Here is a 26,649-nt window from a genome sequence, read left to right as displayed (position 1 = left end):
CTACTAGATCCGTTTCCGGATAGGGGGCTGCTCCTTCATGCTGTCTTGGGGGCAGCAGCAGGCTTTCTGGCCTGCTTGCCCTTGTTCCAGGACTGGTTAGGTTTCCAGGCCTGTCTGGAATGAGCAACAGTTCCCTCTTGTTTTGAAGCGGAGGAAGTTGATGCTGCTCCTGCCTTGAAATTTCGAAAGGCACGAAAATTAGACTGTTTGGCCTTTGATTTGGCCCTGTCCTGAGGAAGGGTATGACCCTTACCTCCAGTAATGTCAGCAATAATTTCCTTCAAGCCAGGCCCGAATAAGGTCTGTCCCTTGAAAGGAATGTTGAGTAACTTAGACTTTGAAGTCACGTCAGCTGACCAGGATTTAAGCCATAGCGCCCTACGTGCCTGGATGGCGAATCCGGAATTCTTAGCCGTTAGTTTAGTCAAATGAACAATGGCATCAGAAACAAATGAGTTAGCTAGCTTAAGTGTTCTAAGCTTGTCAATAATTTCAGTCAATGGAGCTGTATGGATGGCCTCTTCCAGGGCCTCAAACCAGAATGCCGCCGCAGCAGTGACAGGCGCAATGCATGCAAGGGGCTGTAAAATAAAACCTTGTTGAATAAACATTTTCTTAAGGTAACCCTCCAATTTTTTATCCATTGGATCTGAAAAAGCACAACTGTCCTCAACCGGGATAGTGGTACGCTTTGCTAAAGTAGAAACTGCTCCCTCCACCTTAGGGACCGTCTGCCATAATTCCCGTGTAGTGGCGTCTATTGGAAACATTTTTCTAAATATAGGAGGTGGGGAAAAGGGCACACCGGGTCTATCCCACTCCTTGCTAATAATTTCTGTAAGCCTTTTAGGTATAGGAAAAACATCAGTACACACCGGCACCGCATAGTATTTATCCAGCCTACACAATTTCTCTGGTACTGCAACTGTGTTACAGTCATTCAGAGCAGCTAATACCTCCCCAAGCAATACACAGAGGTTCTCAAGCTTAAATTTAAAATTAGAAATCTCTGAATCAGGTTTCCCTGAATCAGAGATGTCACCCACAGACTGAAGCTCTCCGTCCTCATGTTCTGCATATTGTGACGCAGTATCAGACATGGCTCTTACAGCATTTGCACGCTCTGTACCTCTTCTAACCCCAGAGCTATCGCGCTTGCCTCTTAATTCAGGCAATCTGGATAATACCTCTGACAGGGTATTATTCATGATTGCAGCCATGTCCTGCAAAGTAATCGCTATGGGCGTTGATGTAATTGGCGCCATACTAGCGTGCGTCCCCTGAGCGGGAGGCAAAAGGTCTGACACGTGGGGGGAGTTAGTCGGCATAACTTCCCCCTCGACAGAACCCTCTGGTGACAATTCTTTTATAGATAAAGACTGATCTTTACTGTTTAAGGTGAAATCAATACATTTAGTACACATTCTCCTATGGGGCTCCACCATGGCTTTCAAACATAATGAACAAGTAGTTTCCTCTGTGTCAGACATGTTTAAACAGACTAGCAATGAGACTAGCAAGCTTGGAAAACACTTTAAACAAGTTTGCAAGCAATATAAAAAATGCTACTGCGCCTTTAAGAAACACAAATTTTGTCAAAATTTTAAATAACAGTGAAAAAAGGCAGTTGCACTAACGAATTTTTTACAGTGTATGTAACAAGTTAGCAGAGCATTGCACCCACTTGCAAATGGATGATTAACCCCTTAATACCAAAAACAGAATAACAAATGACAAAAACGTTTTTTAAACAGTCACAACAACTGCCACAGCTCTACTGTGGCTTTTTACCTCCCTCAATACGACTTTTGAAGCCTCTTGAGCCCTTCAGAGAAGTCCTGGAACATGCAGGAAGAAGCTGGATGTCTGTGTCTGTAATTTTTGCAGTGCAAAAAAATGCCAAAATAGGCCCCTCCCACTCATATTACAACAGTGTAGAGCCTCAGGAAACTGTTTCTAGGCAAAATTCAAGCCAGCCATGTGGAAAAAAACTAGGCCCCAATAAGTTTTATCACCAAACACATATAAAAACGATTAAACATGCCAGCAAACGTTTTATATTACATTTTTATAAGAGTATGTATCTCTATTAATAAGCCTGATACCAGTCGCTATCACTGCATTTAAGGCTTTACTTACATTAATCCGGTATCAGCAGTATTCTCTAGCAAATTCCATCCCTAGAAAAATATAACTGCACATACCTTATTGCAGGAAACCCTGCACGCCATTCCCCCTCTGAAGTCACCTCACTCCTCAGAATATGTGAGAACAGCCATGGATCTTAGTTACTTCTGCTAAGATCACAGAAAACGCAGGCAGATTCTTCTTCTAAATACTGCCTAAGATAAACAGTACACTCCGGTACCATTTAAAAATAACAAACTTTTGATTGTAGAAAAAAACTAAGTATAAAACACCACACTATATAGCAGCTCTGCTGTGGGTGATCCTCTTGCAACTTCCTGTTGGGAAGGAGAATATCCCACAAGTAATGGATGATCCGTGGACTGGATACACTTAACAAGAGAAATATGCGTATTGCATTTTGGGTTTCTCAATGTAATACTAACGAAGTGTCGGGTTAGCGCAGATGAAGAATTTGCTATCTTGAAGCACGTTATTGAAAAGTAAAATATGAAATATTGTAGAAAAATAATAATTATTATAGATACTGTAATATACAGTATATATATAGATTATTTTGAATTTTTTAGTATATTTATAATAATTATATTAATTATTAATATTTTTCAATGTCTTATATTTAATAAATATCAAACGTGCCTTAAGATATCTCATGTCGGATTGGCACGCATGAAGAATTAGTGTACTCCTGTCGCAAAACTTCGAAATTTGTAAGAAAAAAACTACCACTCATTTAAAATTCAATGTAAGTGCCATTACATTGTCTTTTTATTATGAATTTGTTATATAATTTTACTGTAGGCATTGGCTCTTTAATGCATAAACACAAAGCATGCACTACCGGAAATACATGTGAATGTTGCATATCCCTATAAGTCTAGCATACAGAACATGTTAGAAACAGTTTTGCAGACGCAACGATACTGCCTAAGATAATATCACTGAACTGGAAACGATCTGTTATACATTTCATATTTGGCTTTAATGCCCATCACTCATTCCTAATAGCCATTAGGTTCTCACCTAGGGAGGTACACAAAGCAAAATATTTATAACAGGAATAAAGCTCCTAATTTCACAATGATTTGCAAAGAATTCAACACATTACAGACATTCTGGCTCCAATCAACATAAAATATAAGTGATCTTTATGTCAAAGGGAAAATTTGGGATCTTCAAAAGTTTATTAGACTCAGTTAAACATTTTATTCTTTGAAATGCGCTGCTGGTGCCTCATCACAATATTACAAGCATCATCATGTCTGCAATAATATCCTTGTTGTTACATTATGAGCTTTATCTTTACATGTAAAGTTAGACAAAAAAGTAGGGATTAGGGTGATAGTTACAGGGTTAACCCCTTTTGTACCAGAGAGGGTTGCAATGCATTGCTGCACCAGAGATATTACTGCAGAACAATATGTTCACAAGAATAATGTTGCAGCTACATTTGAGAAGCTCTAAAAGTTTTGCCAAGATGAAATTATATTGCTTTTCACACTAACATTTATTAATTGTAAGACCAAGTTAGTTCTGAGATACAAAAAAAAATTAAGTAAGGTTCTGGATACAAGTCAGGTTTAAAAGTTAAATGAGGTAGGGTAAAATATTGAAGTTTCATGTGGAATGACTTCTGTATTTGATTGGGAAGCACAATTTTATGAGATTGATCTGCATAACAAATTGGATGAAGCTATGTAGAGTGAGTTTTGCTGTAGCTTTGCTTGAAAATATTTTAAGACCAAATGTTTGAGGAACGAGTTTATGGAAAAAATAGAAGCATTTAAATTTGCATTATCATATGTCATATCATTTATGGATGGTTCTGGAGGATAAAAAGGGTTCATCTTTATTGTGTGGGCGGTCGAAGGGTGTGTCTTAGGATATATGGCTGCTCAGAGGGACAGAGCTCAGAAATTGAGACAGTTGGGAGTTCTGGATTACTGACCCCTATAACTAGTGTTAACCACATAGGTAAAGTCCAACGTGTGGCAAACAGCAAGGCTGGTAACTCCTAAATGAGTGACTTTATGTTTTATATGAGATAAGTAATACAAAACATTATTGGAGCGTTTTGCATTAGAATGTCCTTTTAAAGAACAGTCTGCTCCATAATGCTTATTGTTTAAAAAGATAGAACATTTTAAATTTGTTAGAAAAAAAATCAACTACTCATTTAAAAGTCTGAGCGGTATTATATTGTCTTTTATTTTGCACTTTTTGATTGTGCAATGCTACTTTATTTAATAGTCCTTTCATTTTAAAAAAGCACTGAACTGATTTACTTTATATTTTAGGGTTTGTAGCAACTCCCAATCCCAAGGAAAGTGCCTAATTAATTCACCCATTTGAAAGTTATGAGATTTTATTTGAGCTTAAACTGAAGTCCAGGCATTATATGGCATAACTGACATACACGCAGCATAACATACAGATGGACTGTCCGGTAAATTTATTCTGTTTGTTTCAGGGTCATATATTACAAAATGAAAGATTTTAGAACTTTAGAGGACATGACAATGAGATCTAATTTGATCTATTATACCTCATGTTGCTGAAAGCACAGGAGAGGAGTACACTATTAATCAAATAGGGTTCACTAAACAAAGAAGCTTTTAGAGCAGACAGTTTCAAGGGCTCAGTTACTGCAGATTATTTAGTAATGCTTTAAAATGTATTTAGGAAGATGCTCTTGTTAATAGTACTCCAACCACTACATATGGATTATCTATCTATCTAATATGTCTATCTATCTATCTATCTATCTATCTATCTATCATTTGAGCATCTCTATGTGAAAAAAGATATTTTATCCCAAAATGTCCTCAGTAGCTACATCACATTGTAATGTGACTTCATACATCCAATCAGGCTGCTAGTCCCAAGACTTGCAAGGGAGTGTGTATCTTGCATGTGCAGGCACAGTCACTTTATATAACTCCTAAAACTAAGGAAGTTAACCAAAACGTGCACGCTCCTAAGTCTCCCTCAGTATGCTCTCATAAGAATGGACACCAAGAGAAAAATATGTAAATGTTTGTAAATGCAAAATACTTGCATATCTGTTTTTTAAAGTAAAGTTTTGCAGATGCAAAAGAGGGGCTGGCAATAGTCATTCTAGGAAATTCCAGAGACTTGGTCAGGATTTTTCCCCTACTCTTTGGCTCACTATGCAGAAATGACAAAGGGAACGATTTATGAATGTGCGGGCAGACATGATCCGCTGTAGCGGATCATGTCCGCCTCACATTGATAAATGCCGACAGCATACGCTGTCAGCATTTATCATTGCACCAGCATATCTAGTGAAATGCTTGTGCAATGCCGCCCCCTGCACATTCACGGCCAATCGGCCACTAGCAGGGGGGTGTCAATCATCCCGATCGTATCCGATCGGGATGATTGCTGCAGGGCCGGATTTACAGCGCTCCCGGTTCACATGTATGAAACTATATATACGATTTACACGCTCCCGGTTCACATGTATGAAACTATAGATAAAGCCTAAAACTTTATAGACATGATTTTTTTTACAGCAGTTGCTAATTTTGCCACATAAAAAGCAGTCCATGATCTATAACAGAACACTGCAGACAGTATTTGCCCAGTATGTTGAGATTCCAGTCAGAACAGTGTTTTTAAAAAATAGTGCAGGTTGACTGGGGCTTCATTTAGAAACTTTGTTGACCAAACCTGCAATGTGCACAATCAACCAAGGGTCAGATGTTTTTTAAAGTGTGTTTATCCTGTGCAACAGCCATGGCATTTTGCATTTTAGCAATAATATTCATACCCATGGTATTTTATATGAGACTGCCCTCTAAATGTACAATCTGTCATTTTGATTTTGACAGCCGCTGCTGCTGATACATGCCCACCGTGCACTCAGAGTGCTCTGTAATAGCGCACAAATAGTCACTCACTGTCACTCCCCATAAAAGAACCAACCCCTACACATGTACTCTCAGGCCGCTCTGGCTGCTCTGTCCACATTCACTGGGCGTGGCGGCCATCTTATTTTAGGGCAAAGTTATTATATACTATGGTGAGTGAGGGCAGAGCCGCAGAGGTGTGCAGAAAAGGCATATGGAGCAGAGAGACAGGCGCCCCTATATGGAAGGCGCCTATAGGCACATGTCTACTCTGCCTAATGGTAAATCCGGCCCTGGATTGCTGTCCGCCGCCTCAGAGGTGGCGGACGAGTTAAGGAGCAGCGGTCTTAGGACCGCTGCTTCTTAACTCTTGTTTCCGACGGGCCTGAAGGCTTGTTCTGAAACTGCAGCTTACGCTTCTGTGAAGTGTTTCATCTCGCGTTTATTTCTCGCTAATTCAAAGATAACTATGTTTGTCTGTTTTTATTTATTTTTTTTCTTTAAAAGGGACATGAAACCCAAAGTTTGTCTTTTGGGATTCAGATAGGGCATGTAGTTAAAACATTTTTTTTCCAATTTATGCCTGTTATCAAATTGTATCCTATTGAAATTATATCTAAGTAGGTACCATACATATGTCTGTAGCAGTACATGGCAGGAAGAAAAGTGCTGCGACCAAGTGCTCTTGCTAATGTATAACATTCTTGCAGGCACGTGCATGCTCCTGAGTGTACCTCCCTGCTTTTTCAACAAAGGATACCAAAATAACAAAGAACATTTGATAAAAGAAGTAAATTGTAACGTTATTCAAAATGACTTGCTCTGTCTGAAGGATGAAAGAAAGTTGTTGGGTTTCATGTCCCTTTAAATATTTTCAAATTTGTTTGCTCTGTAATATTTTGAAGGTGTTTTTGCAATCCCTCACAGTGGACCTCATTACATGCGCCAAAAGGGGAACAGTTCACATAATAGATTAGATGTGGTTACATTGATTATAATGGGACTTATTTATGAGGAGGAGCAGATATAGGGGCCTAGTTATCAAGCCGTCAACCTCAAATACGCTGGAATTCCGCAGCGTATTTGTGGCGAGGCTGATACGCCTTAGTTATCAAAGGCTCGAGACCGGCAAAAGTAGAATTTTGTGACGTAAGCATCGATCCGCCGGACTCAGTCCGACACAGATCGATTCTTACGTCACTCCAGATGTTCCGCACACAAGTGCGGCACATTCTCACTACTTTTGCTAGTTATCAAAAAACTAGCAGTTACGCTCGGCACTTTTACGGCCCAGCGTACCTGGTTTTCAATCCGCCACCCCTGGAGGCGGCGGATCCCATAGGAATCAATGGGAGTCTGACCATAGCGAAAGTACAAGTTCGCTGCTGACAGACATCCCATTGATTTCTATGGGAGATGTCTGCACCTAACACCCTAACATGTACCCCGAGTCTAAACACCACTAATCTGTCCCCCCCTACACCGCCGCAACTAAATAAAGTTATTACCCCCTAAACCGCCGCTCCCGGAGCCCACCGCAAGCTACTCTATACATATTAACCCCTAAACCGCCGCTCCCGGAGCCCACCGCAACTATAATAAATGTATTAACCCCTAAACCGCCGCTCCCTGAACCCGCCGCAACCTATATTAAATGTTTTAACCCCTAATCTGCCCCCCCTACACCGTCGCCACCTATAATAAATTTATTAACCCCTAATCTGCCCCCCCTACACCGTCGCCACCTATAATAAATTTATTAACCCCTATCCTGCCCCCCACTACGCCGCCGCCACTGTAATAAAATGATTAACCCCTAAACCTAAGTCTAACCCTAACGCCCCCCTAACTTAAATATTAATTAAATAAATCTAAATAAATTAACTCTTATTAACTAAATGAATCCTATTTAAAACTAAATACTTACCTTTAAAATAAACCCTAATATAGCTACAATATAAATAATAATTATATTGTAGCTATCTTAGGATTTATATTTATTTTACAGGTAACTTTAAATTTATTTTAACTAGGTACAATAGCTATTAAATAGTTATTAACTATTTAATAGCTTACCTAGCTAAAATAAAGAGAAATGTACCTGTTAAATAAATCCTAACCTAAGTTACAATTACACCTAACACTACACTATACTTTAATAAATTATTCCTATTTAAAACTAAATACATACCTGTAAAATAAACCAGAAGATAGCTACAATGTAATTAATAATTATATTGTAGCTATCTTAGGATTTATATTTATTTTACAGGTAACTTTGTATTTATTTTAGCTAGTTAGAATAGTTATTAAATAGTTATTAACTATTTAATAACTACCTAGCTAAAAGAAATACAAAATTACCTGTAAAATAAATCCTAACTTAAGTTACAATTAAACCTAATACTACACTATCATTAAATTAATTAAATAAACTACCTACAAATAACTACAATTAAATACAATTACATAAACTAACTAAAGTACAAAAACTAAAAAAAGCTAAGTTACAAAAAATAAAAAAATAAGTTACAAACATGTTAAAAATATTACAACAATTTTAAGCTACTTACACCTAATCTAAGCCCCCTAATAAAATAACAAACCCCCCCAAAATAAAAAAATGCCCTACCCTATTCTAAATTAAATAAATTTCAAAGCTCTTTTACCTTACCAGCCCTTAAAAGGGCCATTTGTGGGGGCATGCCCCAAAGAAAACAGCTCTTTTGCCTGTAAAAGAAAAATACAACCCCCCCCAACATTAAAACCCACCACCCACATACCCCTAATCGAACCCAAACCCCCCTTACAAAAACCTAACACTAATCCCCTGAAGATCATCCTACCTTTAGTTGTCTTCACTCAGCCGAGCCACCGATGGAACTGAAGAGGACATCCGGAGCGGAAGAAGTTAATCCTCCAAGCGGCGCTGAAGAAATCTTCCATCCGATGAAGTGATCCTCCAAGCGGCGCTGAAGAAAAGTCTTCGATCCGGCCGATGTCATCTTCAAAGAGGCGCTGAAGAGGTCTTCTATCCGGGCAAAGTCATCTTCCAAGCCGGGTCTTGAATCTTCCTTCCGCCGACGCGGAACCACCTTCTTCACCGACGGACTACGACGAATGACGGCTCCTTTAAGGGACGTCATCCAAGATGGCGTCCCCTCAATTCCGATTGGCTGATAGGATTCTATCAGCCAATCGGAATTAAGGTAGGAAAATTCTGATTGGCTGATGGAATCAGCCAATCAGATTCAAGTTCAATCCGATTGGCTGATCCAATCAGCCAATCAGATTGAGCTCGCATTCTATTGGCTGATCGGAACAGCCAATAGAATGCGAGCTCAATCTGATTGGCTGATTTCATCAGCCAATCAGATTTTTCCTACCTTAATTCCGATTGGCTGATAGAATCCTATCAGCCAATCGGAATTGAGGGGATGCCATCTTGGATGATGTCCCTTAAAGGAGCCATCATTCGTCGTAGTCCGTCGGTGAAGAAGGTGGTTCCGCGTCGGCGGAAGGAAGATTCAAGACCCAGCTTGGAAGATGACTTCGCCCGGATAGAAGACCTCTTCAGCACCTCTTTGAAGATGACATCGGCCGGATCGAAGACTTTTCTTCAGCGCCGCCTGGATGATGACTTTTTCCGCTCTGGATGTCCACTTCGGTTCCATCGGTGGCTCGGCTGAGTGAAGACAACTAAAGGTAGGATGATCTTCAGGGGATTAGTGTTAGGTTTTTGTAAGGGGGGTTTGGGTTAGATTAGGGGTATGTGGGTGGTGGGTTTTAATGTTGGGGGGGGGTTGTATTTTTCTTTTACAGGCAAAAGAGCTGTTTTCTTTGGGGCATGCCCCCACAAATGGCCCTTTTAAGGGCTGGTAAGGTAAAAGAGCTTTGAAATTTATTTAATTTAGAATAGGGTAGGGCATTTTTTTATTTTGGGGGGGTTTGTTATTTTATTAGGGGGCTTAGATTAGGTGTAAGTAGCTTAAAATTGTTGTACTATTTTTAACATGTTTGTAACTTATTTTTTAATTTTTGTAACTTAGCTTTTTTTATTTTTTGTACTTTAGTTAGTTTATGTAATTGTATTTAATTGTAGTTATTTGTAGGTAGTTTATTTAATTAATTTAATGATAGTGTAGTATTAGGTTTAATTGTAACTTAGGTTAGGATTTATTTTACAAGTAATTTTGTATTTCTTTTAGCTAGGTAGTTATTAAATAGTTAATAACTATTTAATAACTATTCTAACTAGCTAAAATAAATACAAAGTTACCTGTAAAATAAATATAAATCCTAAGATAGCTACAATATAATTATTATTTATATTGTAGCTATCTTAGGGTTTATTTTACAGGTAAGTATTTAGTTTTAAATAGGAATAATTTATTAAAGTATAGTGTAGTGTTAGGTGTAATTGTAACTTAGGTTAGGATTTATTTAACAGGTACATTTCTCTTTATTTTAGCTAGGTAAGCTATTAAATAGTTAATAACTATTTAATAGCTATTGTACCTGGTTAAAATAAATTGAAAGGTACCTGTAAAATAAAAATAAATCCTAAGATAGCTAGAATATAATTATTATTTATATTGTAGCTATATTAGGGTTTATTTTAAAGGTAAGTATTTAGTTTTAAATAGGATTCATTTAGTTAATACGAGTTAATTTATTTAGATTTATTTAATTAATATTTAAGTTAGGGGGGCGTTAGGGTTAGGGTTAGACTTAGGTTTAGGGGTTAATAATTTTATTACAGTGGCGGCGGTGTAGTGGGGGGCAGATTAGGGGTTAATAAATTTATTATAGGTGGCGACGGTGTAGGGGGGGCAGTATAGGGGTTAATAGGTTTAATATAGGTTGCGGCGGGTTCAGGGAGCGGCGGTTTAGGGGTTAAACTATTAATTTAGTTGCGGAGAGGTGCGGGATCAGCAGGATAGGGGTTAATAATTTTATAATAGAGGGCGACGGTGTAGGGGGGGCAGGATAGGGGTTACTAGGTATACTGTAGGTGGCAGCGGTGTCCGGGAGCAGCGGTTTAGGGGTTAATACATTTATAAGAGTTGCGGCAGGGTCTAGGAGCGGCGGTTTAGGAGTTAATACATTTATAAGAGTTGCGGCAGGGTCTAGGAGCGGCGGTTTAGGGGTTAGTAACTTTATTTAGTTGCGGGGGGCTCCGGGGGCGCCGGTATAGGTGGTAGAACAGTGTAGTTTAGTGTGAGTGCTTAGTGACAGGCTAGCAATAAAGCTGGGAAAAAGCCGAAGGGCAGCGAGATCGGATGAGTGATAACTGTCACAGTCCGCTGCTCATCGCCCCGCGGCTTTTTGACAGCTTTATTTGATAACTTAGGCGTATTTTTTCAGGTCCGCGGCAGCGATGTGAGGCGAGCTTAGGCGGGCGTATTGGGCCGGCGAAGCCAGAAAAGTAGACGGCTTGATAACTACCCCCCATAAAGTTTTATGTAGCCATTCATTTTTGATTTGCAATATTACTCCAAGTTTTTTTTCAGTAAGATATTAGTTTCCTAAACAGGTTTTATTGAATATAGGCCAATGCATACAAGTTCAAGTCATTTTCTAATGATTTCAAAGCATTTACAAGCTATAAGAATAATCAGAATTTTTAATCAGAAAAGATACTTGAGTTAGAAAAAGGTTTAACAAAAAAACGAGTCAAACATACAAATGAAAAAATCAAATTCTAAAGGGTATTGCAAGATTTTCAGATGGGTTCTAGCAAGAAATAGTAAAACATACTCAACCAAAATAAAAGTAAAACATGGCACCTAGTTATTAAAGTATTGATGATGACTGCCTAATGTGTTTGAATGCAGTTTTGTTTTTTACTTAAAGGGACAGTCTACACCAGAATTATTATTGTTTTAAAAGATAGATAATCCCTTTATTACCCATTCCCCAGTTTTGCATAACCAACACAGTTATAATAATATACTTTTAACCTCTGTGATTATCTTGTATCTAAGCCTCTGCAAACTGCCCCTTTTTTCAGTTCTTTTGACAGACTTGCAGTCTAGCCAATCAGTGCCTGCTCCCAGATAACTTCACGTGCACAAGCACAGTGTTTTCTATATGAAATACGTGAACTAACACCCTCTAGTGGTGAAAAACTGTTTAAATGCAATCTGAAAAGAGGTGGGCTTCAAGGTCTAAGAAATTAGCATATGAACCTCCTAGGTTAAGCTTTCAACTAAGAATACCAAGAGAACAAAGCAAATTGGTGATAAAAGTAAATTGGAAAATTGTTTAAAATGACATGATCTATCTGAATCATGAAAGTTTATTTTGGCCTAGACTGTCCCTTTAACCATGAATAATTAATTATTGACATGTTTACACATCATTGCAATCATAAATTACTATTTAGGAAATAATAAATAATAAATATATGGGTATTTATTTTTTTAATTGTCTTTATTAACATATGAACTGAATACTCTTTATGATTTTTTACACTGAGAAAATGCCAGTCAAGAAAATTGCTTGTTAAATATGTTTTGAGAGAGAGAGATGTCCAATAAGGTTGAGGTCCATTTATTGGGATGGGAACTTAGCACACCTTGTTCTTCAGATAGACCTGGCACAGCTTTGATGTGTGTTTCCCCCAGGAAAATGAAACCTTTTAACACAGCTTTAGGCCAGAATGGATGACTGTGACGATAGAATGGTACTTTGGCCTTTATGTTGTTTGTATTGTATAAGCCCCCAGAGGCAGAACGTTTCTTCACTTTCTGCAATGAGATTTTTTTAGTGAATAAATTTCTGCAGGTCATTTCAAAATAAAATAACATTCTTAATTAGGCATTTACACTAAAGCACCAGCTCCGTTGCAATGTGTTGGTTAACTGGAGAATAAAGCAATTTTTAAAGTTTTATGAATAGTGCAGCAGTTAAAAATTGTTTTGCAAATTAGCTGCAAAGAAAAAAAAAGACATTTTGTAAAGTTTTTAAAATGTCTTGTGAAAAAATCCCTGAAAATCAGTCAATAAAGAATGCATAGCTGCATTCCAGTGCTGCTCCATATTTGACTGTTCTCTTTAAACAGCACTTTTTTCTGGATACATTGTTTAAAGGAAAGCGTACACAGGTTAACCAGAGCACAGTGCTGTTTGAAGAGAACAAACTGATGCGGAGCAGCGCTGCAAAGAGAAAGAGCTAACAGTTCCAGCATGTGTCCAATTCTTTCTGCAGACATGATGCATTTTCTGCGATGCCACCTCAGATCACAGCATGTTCTGCCTTAGGGTATAAGCCACCAAGTCCAGTATAACTAAGCATACGTACACATGAATGTTTCCTCCACCATATTTAATTGTAGCTTTTACGCCCCTCTATGGAAGGCGCCTGTCTGCACATGTCTACTCTGCCTAATGGTAAATCCGGCCCTGGATTTCTGTCCTCCGTCTCAGAGGTGGTGGACGAGTTAAGGAGGATACATACACATGAATATTTCCTCCACCAGTGTATCATGCTGCCATCTCCTCATATGCATTTGGGGATTGCAACTGATGTTTCTCCAGTCTTGCACTGTGAAATTTCTGTAGTGTTTGGGTCATTCTAAAAGTTTAGGCATGTTTTTTTTGCTGAAGAAGTAGTTTAGACTGAAGAAAGCTACTTTCCCATGAGGACCACTCATTGACAGTTGTCTGCTTTTGCAAATAGGGGTAGGATGTTCCTGGTTTATCTGGGCTTAAATAATTCTGATTTTACTTACAGGGGTATGATGTCCCTAGTCCAAATTGTTAAAGGGATATGAAACACAATTTTTTTCTTTCATGATTCTAGTAGAACATGCAATTTTAAACAACTTTCTAATTTACTCCTATTTTCAATTGCCCTTCGTTCTCTTGATATGCTTTGTTGAATGAGCAGCAATGCACTACTAGTTTCTAACTGGGTGAGCCAATGGCAATTGGTATATATATATATATATATATATATATATATATATATATATATATATATATATATATATATATGCAGCCACCAATCAGCAGCTAGAACCTAGGTTCTTTGCTGCTCCTCAGCTTTCCTAGATAAACCTTTCAGCAAATGATAACAAGAGAAGGAAGCAAATTAAATAATAGAAGTAAATTGGAAAGTTGTTTAAACTTGTATTATATATCTGAATCATGAAATATTTTTTGGGGGTTTCATGTCCCTTTAATGCAGATGCTGTTCTTCTCCATAATGGCAGCCAAACAAATTAAACTGTCATGATTCTAACCTTTTTAACAGGGTGGAGCCCTATGGCAGGGTTAGCAGGGAACTTGGCAGATTGCTTAGCATTAGACTGGAGACTCAAATATAAACAACAGTCCTGTTTATTAGGAGAAAGTTACACAGGCAAATAGCAAGTAATATCCTGAAATAGTTTATACTGAAAAATAGGTACAAGCAAGAGTTAACAGAAGTAAACTGTACAAAGCAGTATAGCTTATGTTCATGTGCAAGTTTAGACAGACAAGAGCCATGTACTGGAAGATCCACTTCAGGGCCAAGGACTGTAGTATCCACATCTGGGCTAAACAAAGGAAAAGACGGCTTCTGGGCTAAGCAAAGCATATACAAGGTGCTGAATTCAAGCTGCAATGCTGGATAAGGGATAAACAAAAAGGAACAGCAGGCAGTAAGTAATGAGCTGGAAAACTGGAACAGGGAAAGTCCAAGTAGAAGTACTAACTGTACCACATGCAGAGACAAGGTCAGGACAGTTGAAATTTCCAAGGTAGACAGCAAGAAACAAAAATTAGACAATGGGGCATATTTATCAATGTGCAAGCGGACATGATACCAAGTAGCTTGTGCAATGCCGTCTCCTGCAGATTCACAGCCAATCGGCCGCTAGCAGGGGGTGTCAATCAACACGATTGTATTTGATCGGGTTGATTTCTGTCCGCCGCCTCAGAGCAGGCGGACAAGTTATGGAGTAGCGGTCTTTAGACCGCTGCTTAATAACTTCTGTTTCCGGCGAGCTTAATAAATATGCCCCAATGTCACCAACAGGAAGTCCAGGAGCAGGAAAGACTTCCATGCCAAAGCAAGTAGTAAAAGCATAGGGTGTTCAATATATAACCAGAGAGCACTTCCATGATTGGCTAGCATCCAGAGAGGGTGGAGCTTAAAGACAGACATACTGATGATAATATTTCTCTACAAACCCCTGCAAGTAAACATCCTCCAGTGGCACAGACAGACCAAGCTAGACTCTGAACCTGGAGTCCCTGGTTCAATCCCAGGCAGGGCCAAGCAAGAGAGTCACCAGCAGTGTCCCCACTATGCAGTTTGCATTTTAGTACAAACAGAGCTTATGGTATCCTAAAAACAACTCACGTGTGCTAGGATGTTATTCTTTGAATGAATATATAGTGTTACAACATTTTAATAAATACACAAATGGTTTGTGAAGACGGTATGCACATAAAGAATTATCAAAGCTTTATCTGATTAAAATATTTTACTATATTTTTAATAAATATCAAATAAAATTAGTTAGTGGTGATGGGATTTTGAACCCCACTGTATAAACACACAAATTTACTTCACAAACATTTATATATAACACATAATAAATAAATGTAAAATTAGTCATTTTCTTTAAAAAAAATACAGTCTTGTCTTTCCCCTATTTATTTTGCCGTGTCTAACACAAGTGTATCATGCCAAAGTCTCATTACTATTTAAGATCATGAAAAACTGTTCTAAAAATAAAAGTAATTGTTGATTTGCTCATTAAATAGTCCAGTTCTTAATTATGTTATATAAAGCATTTTTGATAAGTGGAAATTAGAAAATGTTCTCAAATACTCAGGAGGAAATGGTTATTACATTTACTGTAAAAAAAGCAAATATGTCAATATAAGTTAAAATATCTTTTTTTAATGGGAACAGTACAAAATGTATCTAAGTTCTCCACATTAATAGGGGCTATACAAGAGATTTATGACCAACAAAAAAGCAAATCAATGTACAGTATATATAATAATTTCATATTGCTGAGATCACTTTTGTTCAGCAATCTTGTGGGCAAGAAATAAATATATTTTTGCCCATTTTATATTTCCTCATCTTCCCTTTTTTACCTTAGTCATGCCACTTTCTTTTTCTTACCTTTTTAAGTACAGTATCTCCTTAATTACATGACTTTCCTTTTACCTTTATGTTTCACTCTTTTTAATCTTTTTTGAAGGGGAACATCGATTATAAAAGGGATCTCATATCTACATTTATACAACCTCAGCAAGATTTGTAAAAGCTTATTTAAACCCCCAACATTTGGTAAATTGGTATTCAACTCATACCATGTATCAGCGCTGCATTGCAAAATAGTTTCACATCGTTTAACATTCAATTTGTTAGCACAATCTGCTAGTCCCAAAACGCATATAAGACAATAAGAAGGCACAGCCTTGTGTAATTCAAAAACAAAACAATGTATAAAGGAAAGTAAAAAACGCACTTACAACGTATAAAGCACACTCTTGTGCTAGAGGCAGACTGGCCCCTTGACAGCGGACCAGGTCACTGAACACCTGGCGACAGGACTCTAAAACTCCCAAGATGCCTATAAGACAATGAGAAGGTGCAGCATTGTGTAATTAGAAAACAAACCAACGTATAAAGGAAACACACACGATATAAAGCACAATCTTGTGCAAGTGAAAGCAGACTGGCCTCTTGACAGTGGAGCAGCTCACTTAACACACAGAGACAGGACCCTGGAACTCCACAAGCGATTCAGTGCCACTCCAGAAACAAATCAGATTCAAAACAGCAGTGAAAATTTGTTTTAAAAAACTAAAAACGTTATTAAACCATCATAAAAAGGGATCACTCCACATCAGAGCCCCCTAATAAAGTGCAACATGTTTCTCAGCAGTCCAACCCGTCATTTCATCAGGCACAATAAACTAGTAAGTGATATAAAGGGTAATGCGCTGAGATAAAGTGAAAGCCTTTCAGGATAGCCTACCCACTAGGATATCAGGATTACAATAAGATAGATATAATAAAGCTGAACAACTAATACAAATAACGATCAGGGGCAAGAGAAAAACAGGCTCAATTTAATATAATAAATAAATAAAAAACACATTTAAAAAGCAAACATATGATAAAAGTAATACATCAGGGACGCCTCCCTATACACAATCTAAAACGAGAGCAAACTGTTCAGCCGGGAACTGTATCCCTAAGAACCAATAGGATGTATGCACAATATAATCCAAACTATCATAAACAAAAACTGCTAAAAAGTTCAAAAAGCTTTATTTTACTTGCTTTAAAAATCGGCTCACAAGCCAGATAAAATAATATGCAGACATGTCAGGCCAGTCTGACGCGTTTCGGCTGCTGACAGCCTTAATCATAGACTCCAATATAATCCAAGCCTTCTAAGATTTGTTCAATAAGCAAAGTCTTGATAAGACCAATCCAGCACCAAACCAGTAGCAAAGCTCACTATACCTTCATTGGTCTCCTCTATTTACCATGCGCTCAAACACACCGGCCACATAGGGAATCCCAAACCGTTGCTAACAGCCGTGTGGAGTCCTCTGTTCTGGTTGTGTGTTCCTCTGAGCGTCAGACAGTGTAGCTAGGATTGGTCACGTGACCGATTCCAAGTGGCTTGATTGGATATGCGTAAGGTCTTTTTTTAAAAACAACTTAAATCCTTCTTTCCAAGCAGCTGTATGGATACTTGTAAATAGCGTTACTGAGATGCCATAACTAATCATTTGACAAAATAATTGCTCATACAAACGTTTTATATGTTTTTGGCATAGTTAAAAATGTCAATTACATACATATATATTGAAATAAGTTTAATATATAAAGGGCTAGATTACAAGTAACTTGCCAAAATATGAACACTATTGTGCGTTAACATTTCTGTTTTTGTGCTTATATTACAAGTCCAAAGTTATTTATTAGAACTCTAGTGATAGTCTTGTGTGCTCAAACATCGGCATGCATAGACTTCTATGGGTGGTTGCAGTAAAATTCATGTTGAATATCACTTGAGCTCTTTTTATTAATAAATCTTGATTTTATAAGTATTAAGTCTAATAATAATTTAAATTCATTATTACCATAGCATATTTATGTGCTTTGGAATGCAAACTAGCAAGAGATCATTTATTCTTATAAAAGAGTGTTTTTTTACATAGAATTTTACACAGGTATTTTGGATTGCGAAACTCACCACTTGTAGCATGCTAATAGTGTACTCTGAGCTATCCAGTAAAAGTATGGTGCAAGCAAAAAAAACTTTTAGCCACGTTAAAATGCTTTGGTTAACATTTTTACCATCCACTTGTAATACTTGATTGTGCGTTTTTCTTTGCGCAAGACCGACTGCAAGATAAAACGCCCTTCGCTATAGACTGCACTCCACTTAACTGGCAATCAAAATTAGTAGAATCAGTTGATTCATAAATATAGATAATGTAAAAATAGAAAGTCTTAAAGCAAACAATGTTGTATGTTTTTGCCTTTCCACTTTTTAGCTTGGTCAGAACAAGCCCTACAGTAATTCCTTCCTATGGAAATATGCCAAGCTCATTCTTCTATAAGGTATTATTTGCTACATTCTAGATATAAATAGACAATGGGAATTTCATAGAAAATAGATTTATTCAACACCAGTCATTGGCCAGTATATAAGCAAATGGTGTGCTCCTTGTTCTGTCATTTCTAGTACTTCCAGCAAAGCTGACGCAGGCACAAATCTCATTGACAGTTAAATCAATAGCCTCACCATTCTTACCCAATTATCTTGACATAAGCTCATAAAAGTTTCACAGTTAAATCACATTTATTTTAGTTTTTGAAAACCTTTTATGATTCCTTTTACAAAACCTTTTGCCATCTTCAGGTATTAAAGGGACACTGAACTCAATTTTTTCTTTTGTGATTCAAATAGAGCATGACATTTTAAGCAACTTTCTAATTTACTCCTATTATCAAATGTTCTTCATTCTCTTGGTATCTTTATTTGAAATGCAAGAATGTAAGTTTAGATGCCGGCCCATTTTTGGTGAACAACCTGGGTTGTTCTTGCTGATTGGTGGATAAATTCATCCACCAGTAAAAAAGTGCTATCCAGAGTGCTGAACAAATAAAAAAGCTTAGATGCCTTCTTTTTCAAATAAAGATATCAAGAGAACGAATAAAAATTGATAATAGGAGTAAATTGGAAAGTTGCTTAAATTTGCATGCTCTATCTGAATCACGAAAGAACATTTTTGGGTTCAGAGTCCCTTTAAGTATTTTAAGATCTGTTCTTAAATAATTAACTCATTCTGGGTTAGATTATGAGTGGAGCACTAATGTTCACTCATGCTCACACGCTAACTCTGCTCCACTTTGAATATTTGCTCTAATCCGATGCTCACAAAAGGCCAAAATACAATATCGTGATTGCGTTAACGTATTCCATAACACTCTCTAGTGAGCAAACCTAATCACATTTTCTCAAGTGCTCTAATCCGACATAAAATATTCATTATAATATCATTATAATATTCTTCACATAGAAGAATATTTTATATTTATTCATAAATAGACATTTCTACATATATGTGATGGTTTTTTTCTGGTAAAATTTTATATATATATATATATATATATATATAATGAACTTATATTGAACACCTGCATGGGATACAATTGTATTGACTTTATGATTGTTATTGGAAGTGGGCCCACTCGGTTTTCTTTATATGGCGGTTAATAAATCACAGTGTGTTAATGAAAATGCTAAGGTGTGATCAATTTAATTGTGGCAATGTTTCAATACTTATGTTTTCTGTTGTGTTTAGCTGCTGCTTAATTAGTTCAAGATAGCATATTATTCTATGATATACTTTGGTGCTGGAAAGGGGAAACTTTCCTGGTGTTAACTTTAGCCCAGGGGGCCCATTTATCAAGCTCTGAATGGAGCTTGTGGGCCCGTGTTTCTGGCGAGTCTTCAGACTCGTCAGAAACACCAGTTATGAATGAAGCAGTTATAAAGACTGCTGCTCCATAACCCTGTCCGTCTGCTCTGATGAGGCGGACAGGAATCGCCGGAAATCAACCCGATGGAGTTGATTGACACCTCCCTGCTTGCGAACGATTGGCTGCGAGTCAGCAGGAGGCGGCGCTGCACCAGCAGCTCTTGTGAGCTGCTGGTGCAATGTTAAATGTGGAGAGCGTATTGCTCTCCGCATTCAGCGAGGTCTTGCGGACCTGATCCGACAGTGCGGATCAGGTCCGCAAGACCTTTAATAAATAGGCCCCCAGGTCTCTTATATAATTGTGATAATAATACATCCCCCCCCCTTGCACTATGTGTCTTGATATATACTAATAATCAAGGACACATAAATACATATCTTTTAATATTAAAGGCCGGTGCTAATCTATTATTGTTTAAAATGTATATATTTATGTATAGATATATACAGATATATATATAGGAGTGTCTATTTAGAAATACATATTCCCCTATGTGAAAAACATTGGAAAGTGAAATATTAACAGTAAATACATAGTTAAACACTTAATTAAATATGAATATTGCATAAATATGATTTTACATGTTTTCTGCTACTTAACGGCAAAGGGCTCTAATGCATATAGTGTATATGTATGTATGTATGTGTTTATAGGTGTTTTACTGTATATTTAGGGAACATATTTAACATTCCAATGTTTTTCACTTACAGGATAATAAGATGTATTGAGTCCACGGATTCATCCTTTACTTGTGGGATACCAATACCAAAGCTTTAGGACACGGATGAAGGGAGGGAACAAGACAGGTACCTTAAACGGAAGGCACCACTGCTTGTAAAACCTTTCTCCCAAAAATAGCCTCCGAAGAAGCAAAAGTATCGAATTTGGAAAATTTGGAAAAAGTATGCAGCGAAGACCAAGTCGCTGCCTTACAAATCTGTTCAACAGAAGCCTCATTTTTAAAAGCCCATGTGGAAGCCACTGCTCTGGTAGAATGAGCAGTAATTGTTTTGGGAGGCTGCTGGCCAGCAGTCTCATAGGCCAAACGGATGATGCTTTTCAGCCAAAAGGAAAGAGAGGTAGCAGTCGCCTTCTGACCTCTCCTCTTACCAGAATAGATAACAAACAATGAAGGTGTTTGTCTGAAATCCTTAGTTGCTTGTAAATAGAACTTTAAAGCACGAACCACATCAAGATTGTGTAACAGACGTTCCTTCTTCGAAGAAGGATTAGGACACAGAGAATGAACAACAATTTCCTGGTTAATATTCTTATTAGACACAACCTTAGGAAGAAAACCGGGTTTGGTACGCAAAACTACCTTATCTGCATGGAAAACCAGGTAAGGTGAATCACACTGTAAAGCAGATAACTCTGAAACTCTTCGAGCAGAAGAGATAGCTACCAAAAACAAAACTTTCCAAGATAAAAGCTTAATATCTATGGAATGTAAAGGTTCAAACGGAACCCCTTGCAGAACTGAAAGAACTAAATTCAGACTCCATGGTGGAGCCACAGGTCTATAAACAGGCATGATTCTGACTAAAGCCTGACTAAATGCTTGAACGTCTGGTACCTTTGCCAGACGTTTGTGTAAAAGAATAGACAAAGCAGATATCTGTCCTTTAAAGGAACTAGCTGATAATCCTTTCTCCAATCCTTCTTGGAGAAAGGACAATATCCTGGGAATCCTAATCTTACTCAATGAGCAACCCTTGGATTCACACCAAAAAAGATATTTACGCCAAAACTTATGGTAGATTTTCCTGGTGACAGGCTTTCTAGCCTGAATCAGGGTATCAATAACCGACTCAGAGAAACCACGCTTTGATAGAATTAGGCGTTAAATCTCCAAGCAGTCTGACGCAGAGAAATTAGATTTGGATGCTTGAAAGGACCTTGTATTAGAAGATCCTGCCTCATTGGTAGTGTCCATGGTGGGACAGATGACATGTCCACTAGGTCTGCATACCAGGTCCTGCGTGGCCAGGCAGGCGCTATCAGAATCACCAAAGCCCTCTCCTGCTTGATTCTGACAACCAGACGAGGGAGGAGAGGAAACGGTGGAAAAGCATAGGCCAGATTGAAGGACCAAGGCGCTGCTAGAGCATCTATCAGCACCGCCTGGGGATCCCGGGACCTGGACCCGTAAAGTGGAAGTTTGGTGTTCTGACGGGACGCCATCAGATCCAATTCTGGAGTGCCCCATAGCTGAGTCAGCTGGGCAAATACCTCCGGGTGGAGTTCCCACTCCCCCGTGTGAAAAGTCTGACGACTTAGAAAATCCGCCTCCCTGTTGTCTACTCCTGGGATGTGAATTTCTGAGAGATGGCAGGAGTGATCCTCCACCCACCTGATTATTTTGGTTACTTCCGTCATTGCTAGGGAACTCCTTGTTCCCCCTTGATGATTGACGTAAGCTACAGTCGTGATGTTGTCTGACTGAAATCTGATGAATTTGGCCGCTGCTAGCTGAGGCCATGCCTGAAGCGCGTTGAATATCGCCCTCAGTTCCAGAATGTTTATCGGGAGAAGAGCTTCTTCCCGAGACCATAAGCCCTGAGCTTTCAGGGAGTCCCAGACTGCACCCCAGCCCAACAGACTGGCGTCGGTCGTTACGATGATCCACTCTGGTCTGCGGAAACACATTCCCTGAGACAGGTGATCCTGAGACAACCACCAGAGAAGAGAATCTCTGGTCCCCTGATCCAGCTGTATTTGAGGAGACAAATCTGCATAATCCCCATTCCACTGTTTGAGCATGCATAGTTGCAGTGGTCTGAGGTGTATCCGTGCAAAAGGGACTATGTCCATTGCCGCTACCATTAATCCGATTGTCTCCATGCACTGAGCTACAGATGGCCGAGGAATGGAATGAAGGGCTCGGCAAGTGGTTAAGAGTTTTAACTTTCTGACCTCCGTCAGAAATATTTTCATTTCTACCGAGTCTATCAGAGTTCATAGGAAGGAAACTCTTGCGAGGGGGGAGAGAGAACTCTTTTTGATGTTCACCTTCCACCCGTGAGACCTCAGAAAGGCCAATACAATTTTCATGTGAGACTTGGCTCTTTGGAAAGTCGATGCCTGAATTAAGATGTCGTCTAGATAAGGCGCCACTGCTATGCCCCGCAGTCTTAGAACCGCCAGGAGGGACCCTAGCACCTTTGTGAAAATTCTGGGAGTAGTGGCCAACATTAAAGGAAGAGCCACAAACTGGTAATGCTTGTTGAGAAAGGCGAACCTGAGAAATTGGTGATGATCTTTGTGGATAGGAATGAGCAGATACACATCCTTTAAATCCACGGTGGTCATATATTGACCCTTCTGGATCATTGGTAAGATTGTCCGAATGGTCTCCATCTTGAATCATGGGACTCTGAGGAATTTGTTTAGAATTTTGAGATCCAGGATTGGTCTGAAAGTTCCTTCTTTCTTGGGAACCACAAACAGATTTGAGTAAAAACCCAGCCCTTGTTCCGCAATTGGAACTGGGTGGATCACTCCCATTGTATGTAGGTCTTCTACACAGCGTAAGAACGCCTCTTTCTTTGTCTGGTCTGTAGACAGATGAGAAATGTGGAACCTTCCCCTTGGAGGGGAGTCCTTGAATTCTAGAAGATATCCCTGGGATACAATCTCTAAGGGATCGAGTACATCTCTTGCCCAGGCCTGAGCGAAGAGAGAGAGTCTGCCCCCTACTAGATCCAGTCCTGGATCTGGGGCTACCCCTTCATGCTGTCTTGGAGGCAGCTGCAGGCTTCTTGGCCTGTTTACCCTTGTTCCAGCCCTGGTAAGGTTTCTAGGCTGACCTGGGTTGGGAAGCATTACCCTCTTGCTTTGCAGCAGGGGAGGATGAAGCGAGACCGCTCCTGAAATTCCGAAAGGAACGAAAATTAATTTGTTTATTCTTTATCTTGAAGGACTTGTCCTGAGGGAGAATATGGCCTTTTCCCCCAGTGATTTCTAAAATAATCTCTTTCAATTCAGGCCCGAAGAGGGTCTTTCCTTTGAAAGGGATGTTCAAGAGTTTGGATTTTGACGACACATCGGCCGACCAGGACTTTAGCCATAGCGCCCTGCGCGCTAAAATGGCGAAACCTGAATTCTTTGCCGCTAACTTAGATAGTTGGAAAGTGGCATCTGTGATACAAGAATTAGCCAGCTTAAGAGCTTTAATTCTGTCCATAATGTCCTCATATGAGGTCTCCGTCTGGAGCGCATCTTCCAGTGCCTCGAACCAGAAAGCAGCTGCAGTAGTTACAGGAACAATGCATGCAATAGGTTGGAGAAGAAAACCTTGTTGACCGAAAATTTTCTTAAGTAAACCTTCTAATTTTTTATCCATAGGGTCTTTGAAAGCACAACTGTCTTCAATTTGTATGGTTGTGCATTTAGCAAGTGAAGAAATAGCCCCCTCCACCTTAGGGACCGTCTGCCATGAGTCCCGCATGGGATCAGATATGGGGAACATTTTCTTAAAAACAGGAGGGGGGACGAAGGGAATACCTGGTCTATCCCACTCCCTATTAACGATATCCTCAATCCTCTTAGGGACCGGGAACACATCAGTGTAAACAGGAACTTCCAGTTACTTGTCCATTTTACACAATTTCTCTGGAACGACCATAAGGTCGCAGTCATCCAGAGTAACTAATACCTCCCTGAGCAACAAGCGGAGGTGTTCTAGTTTAAATTTAAAAGCCAATATATCTGAATCTGTCTGAGGAGAAACCTTTCCTGAATCGGAAATTTCTCCCTCAGACAGCACATCCCTCACCCCAACTTCAGAGCATTGTGAGGGTATATCGGATACGGCTACTAAAGCGTCAGAATGCTCATTATCGGTTCTTAAAACAGAACTATCACGCTTTGCAGGTAACACGGGCAGGTTAGATAAGAACTCTGAGAGGGTATTATTCATAACTGCCGCCAAGTCTTGCAAGGTAAAAGAGTTAGACGCACTAGAGGTGCTAGGCGTCGTTTGAGTGGGCGTAACTGGTTGTGACACTTGGGGAGAGGTTGACGGGCTAACCTCGTTACCTTCTGTCTGAGAATCATCTTGGGCCACATTTTTAAGTGTAACAATATGTTCTTTAAAGTGTATAGACATATTAGTACAAGTGGGACACATTCTGAGAGGGGGTTCCACCATGGCTTCTAAACACATTGAACAAGGATTTTCCTTGGTGTCAGACATATTAAACAGACTAGTAGTAAAACAAGCAGGCTTGGAAATCACTTTAATCAAGTAAAAACACACTTTGAAAAAAACGTTACTGTGCCTTTAAAAGATAAAAAAGGCACACAATTTTGCAAAACAGTGAAAAAATGCAGCAAACTGTTCGAAATTTTTACAGTATGTACCTAAAGCATTAGTAAGATTGCACCACTAGCAATAAAAACGATTAACCCCTTAATGCCCAAACCAGATCGACAGTAAGCCAAAAAACCGGTTAAAAAACATTCAGCACCTTGCCACAGCTCTGCTGTGGCCCTACCTGCCCTTAGGAACCAGATTTGTGGGGGAAAAGCTTCTTATAGGCCCTCAAACTGCAGCAGAACCCTCCATGTGAAACAGCCTGAACTTCTAGTCAAATATAACTGCGCATCTGAGGCACAAAATTAGGCCCCTCCCACCTCAAAGTGTTTTAATATTAGCCATGTGGGTAACAACCCCTGAAAGAAAACCAAAGGAACCTTCAAAGTGTTTCAAAAAACGATATTTTCAATAAAAACCGTTTGCCTTGAAAGTAGTGTCAACCAGCATAAACTAGCCCTGTTATGTAAGCTTGAAATTCCATACTTAGTCTCTGAATACAGCTTACCCTTCCCTCATGGGGATATTATCAGTCTTCTCTAGCATTATCACAGTCTTGTCTAGAAAAAAAAAAGACTGAACATACCTTATTGCAGCCTAACCTGCAAACCGTTCCCCCCAACTGAAGTTTTCTTGCACTCCTCAGTCCTTTGTGGGAACAGCAGTGGATTTTAGTTACAACATGCTAAAATCATCTTCCTCCCTGCAGAAATCTTTATCTCCTTTCTGCTAGAGAGTAAATAGTACACACTGGTACCATTTAAAATAACAAAATCTTGCTTGTAGAAAATAAAAACTAAATTTTTTTCTCCAACATTGGTGTGTCCGGTCCACGGCGTCATCCATAACTTGTGGGAATATTCTCTTCCCCAACAGGAAATGGCAAAGAGCACAGCAAAAGCTGTCCATATAGTCCCTCCTAGGCTCCGCCCACCCCAGTCATTCTCTTTGCCGCTGAACAAGCAGCATCTCCACGGAGATGGTGAAGAGTATGTGGTGTTTAGTTGTAGTTTTTTATTCTACTATCAAGAGTTTGTTATTTTAAAATAGTGCTGGTATGTACTATTTACTCTGAAACAGAAAAAGATGAAGAGTTCTGTTTGTGAGAGGAGTATGATTTTAGCAGCAGTAACTAAAATCCTTTGCTGTTTCCACATAGGACTGTTGAGATGAGATAACTTCAGTTGGGGGAAACAGTTGGCAGACTTTTCTGCTTAAGGTATGACTAGCCATATTTCTAACAAGACTGTGTAATGCTGGATGGCTGTCATTTCCCCTCATGGGGACCGG

Source organism: Bombina bombina, chromosome 4, assembly GCF_027579735.1.
Source record: "Bombina bombina isolate aBomBom1 chromosome 4, aBomBom1.pri, whole genome shotgun sequence".
NCBI classification, from domain to species: Eukaryota; Metazoa; Chordata; class Amphibia; order Anura; family Bombinatoridae; genus Bombina; species Bombina bombina.
This window is presented reverse-complemented; position numbering follows the sequence as displayed.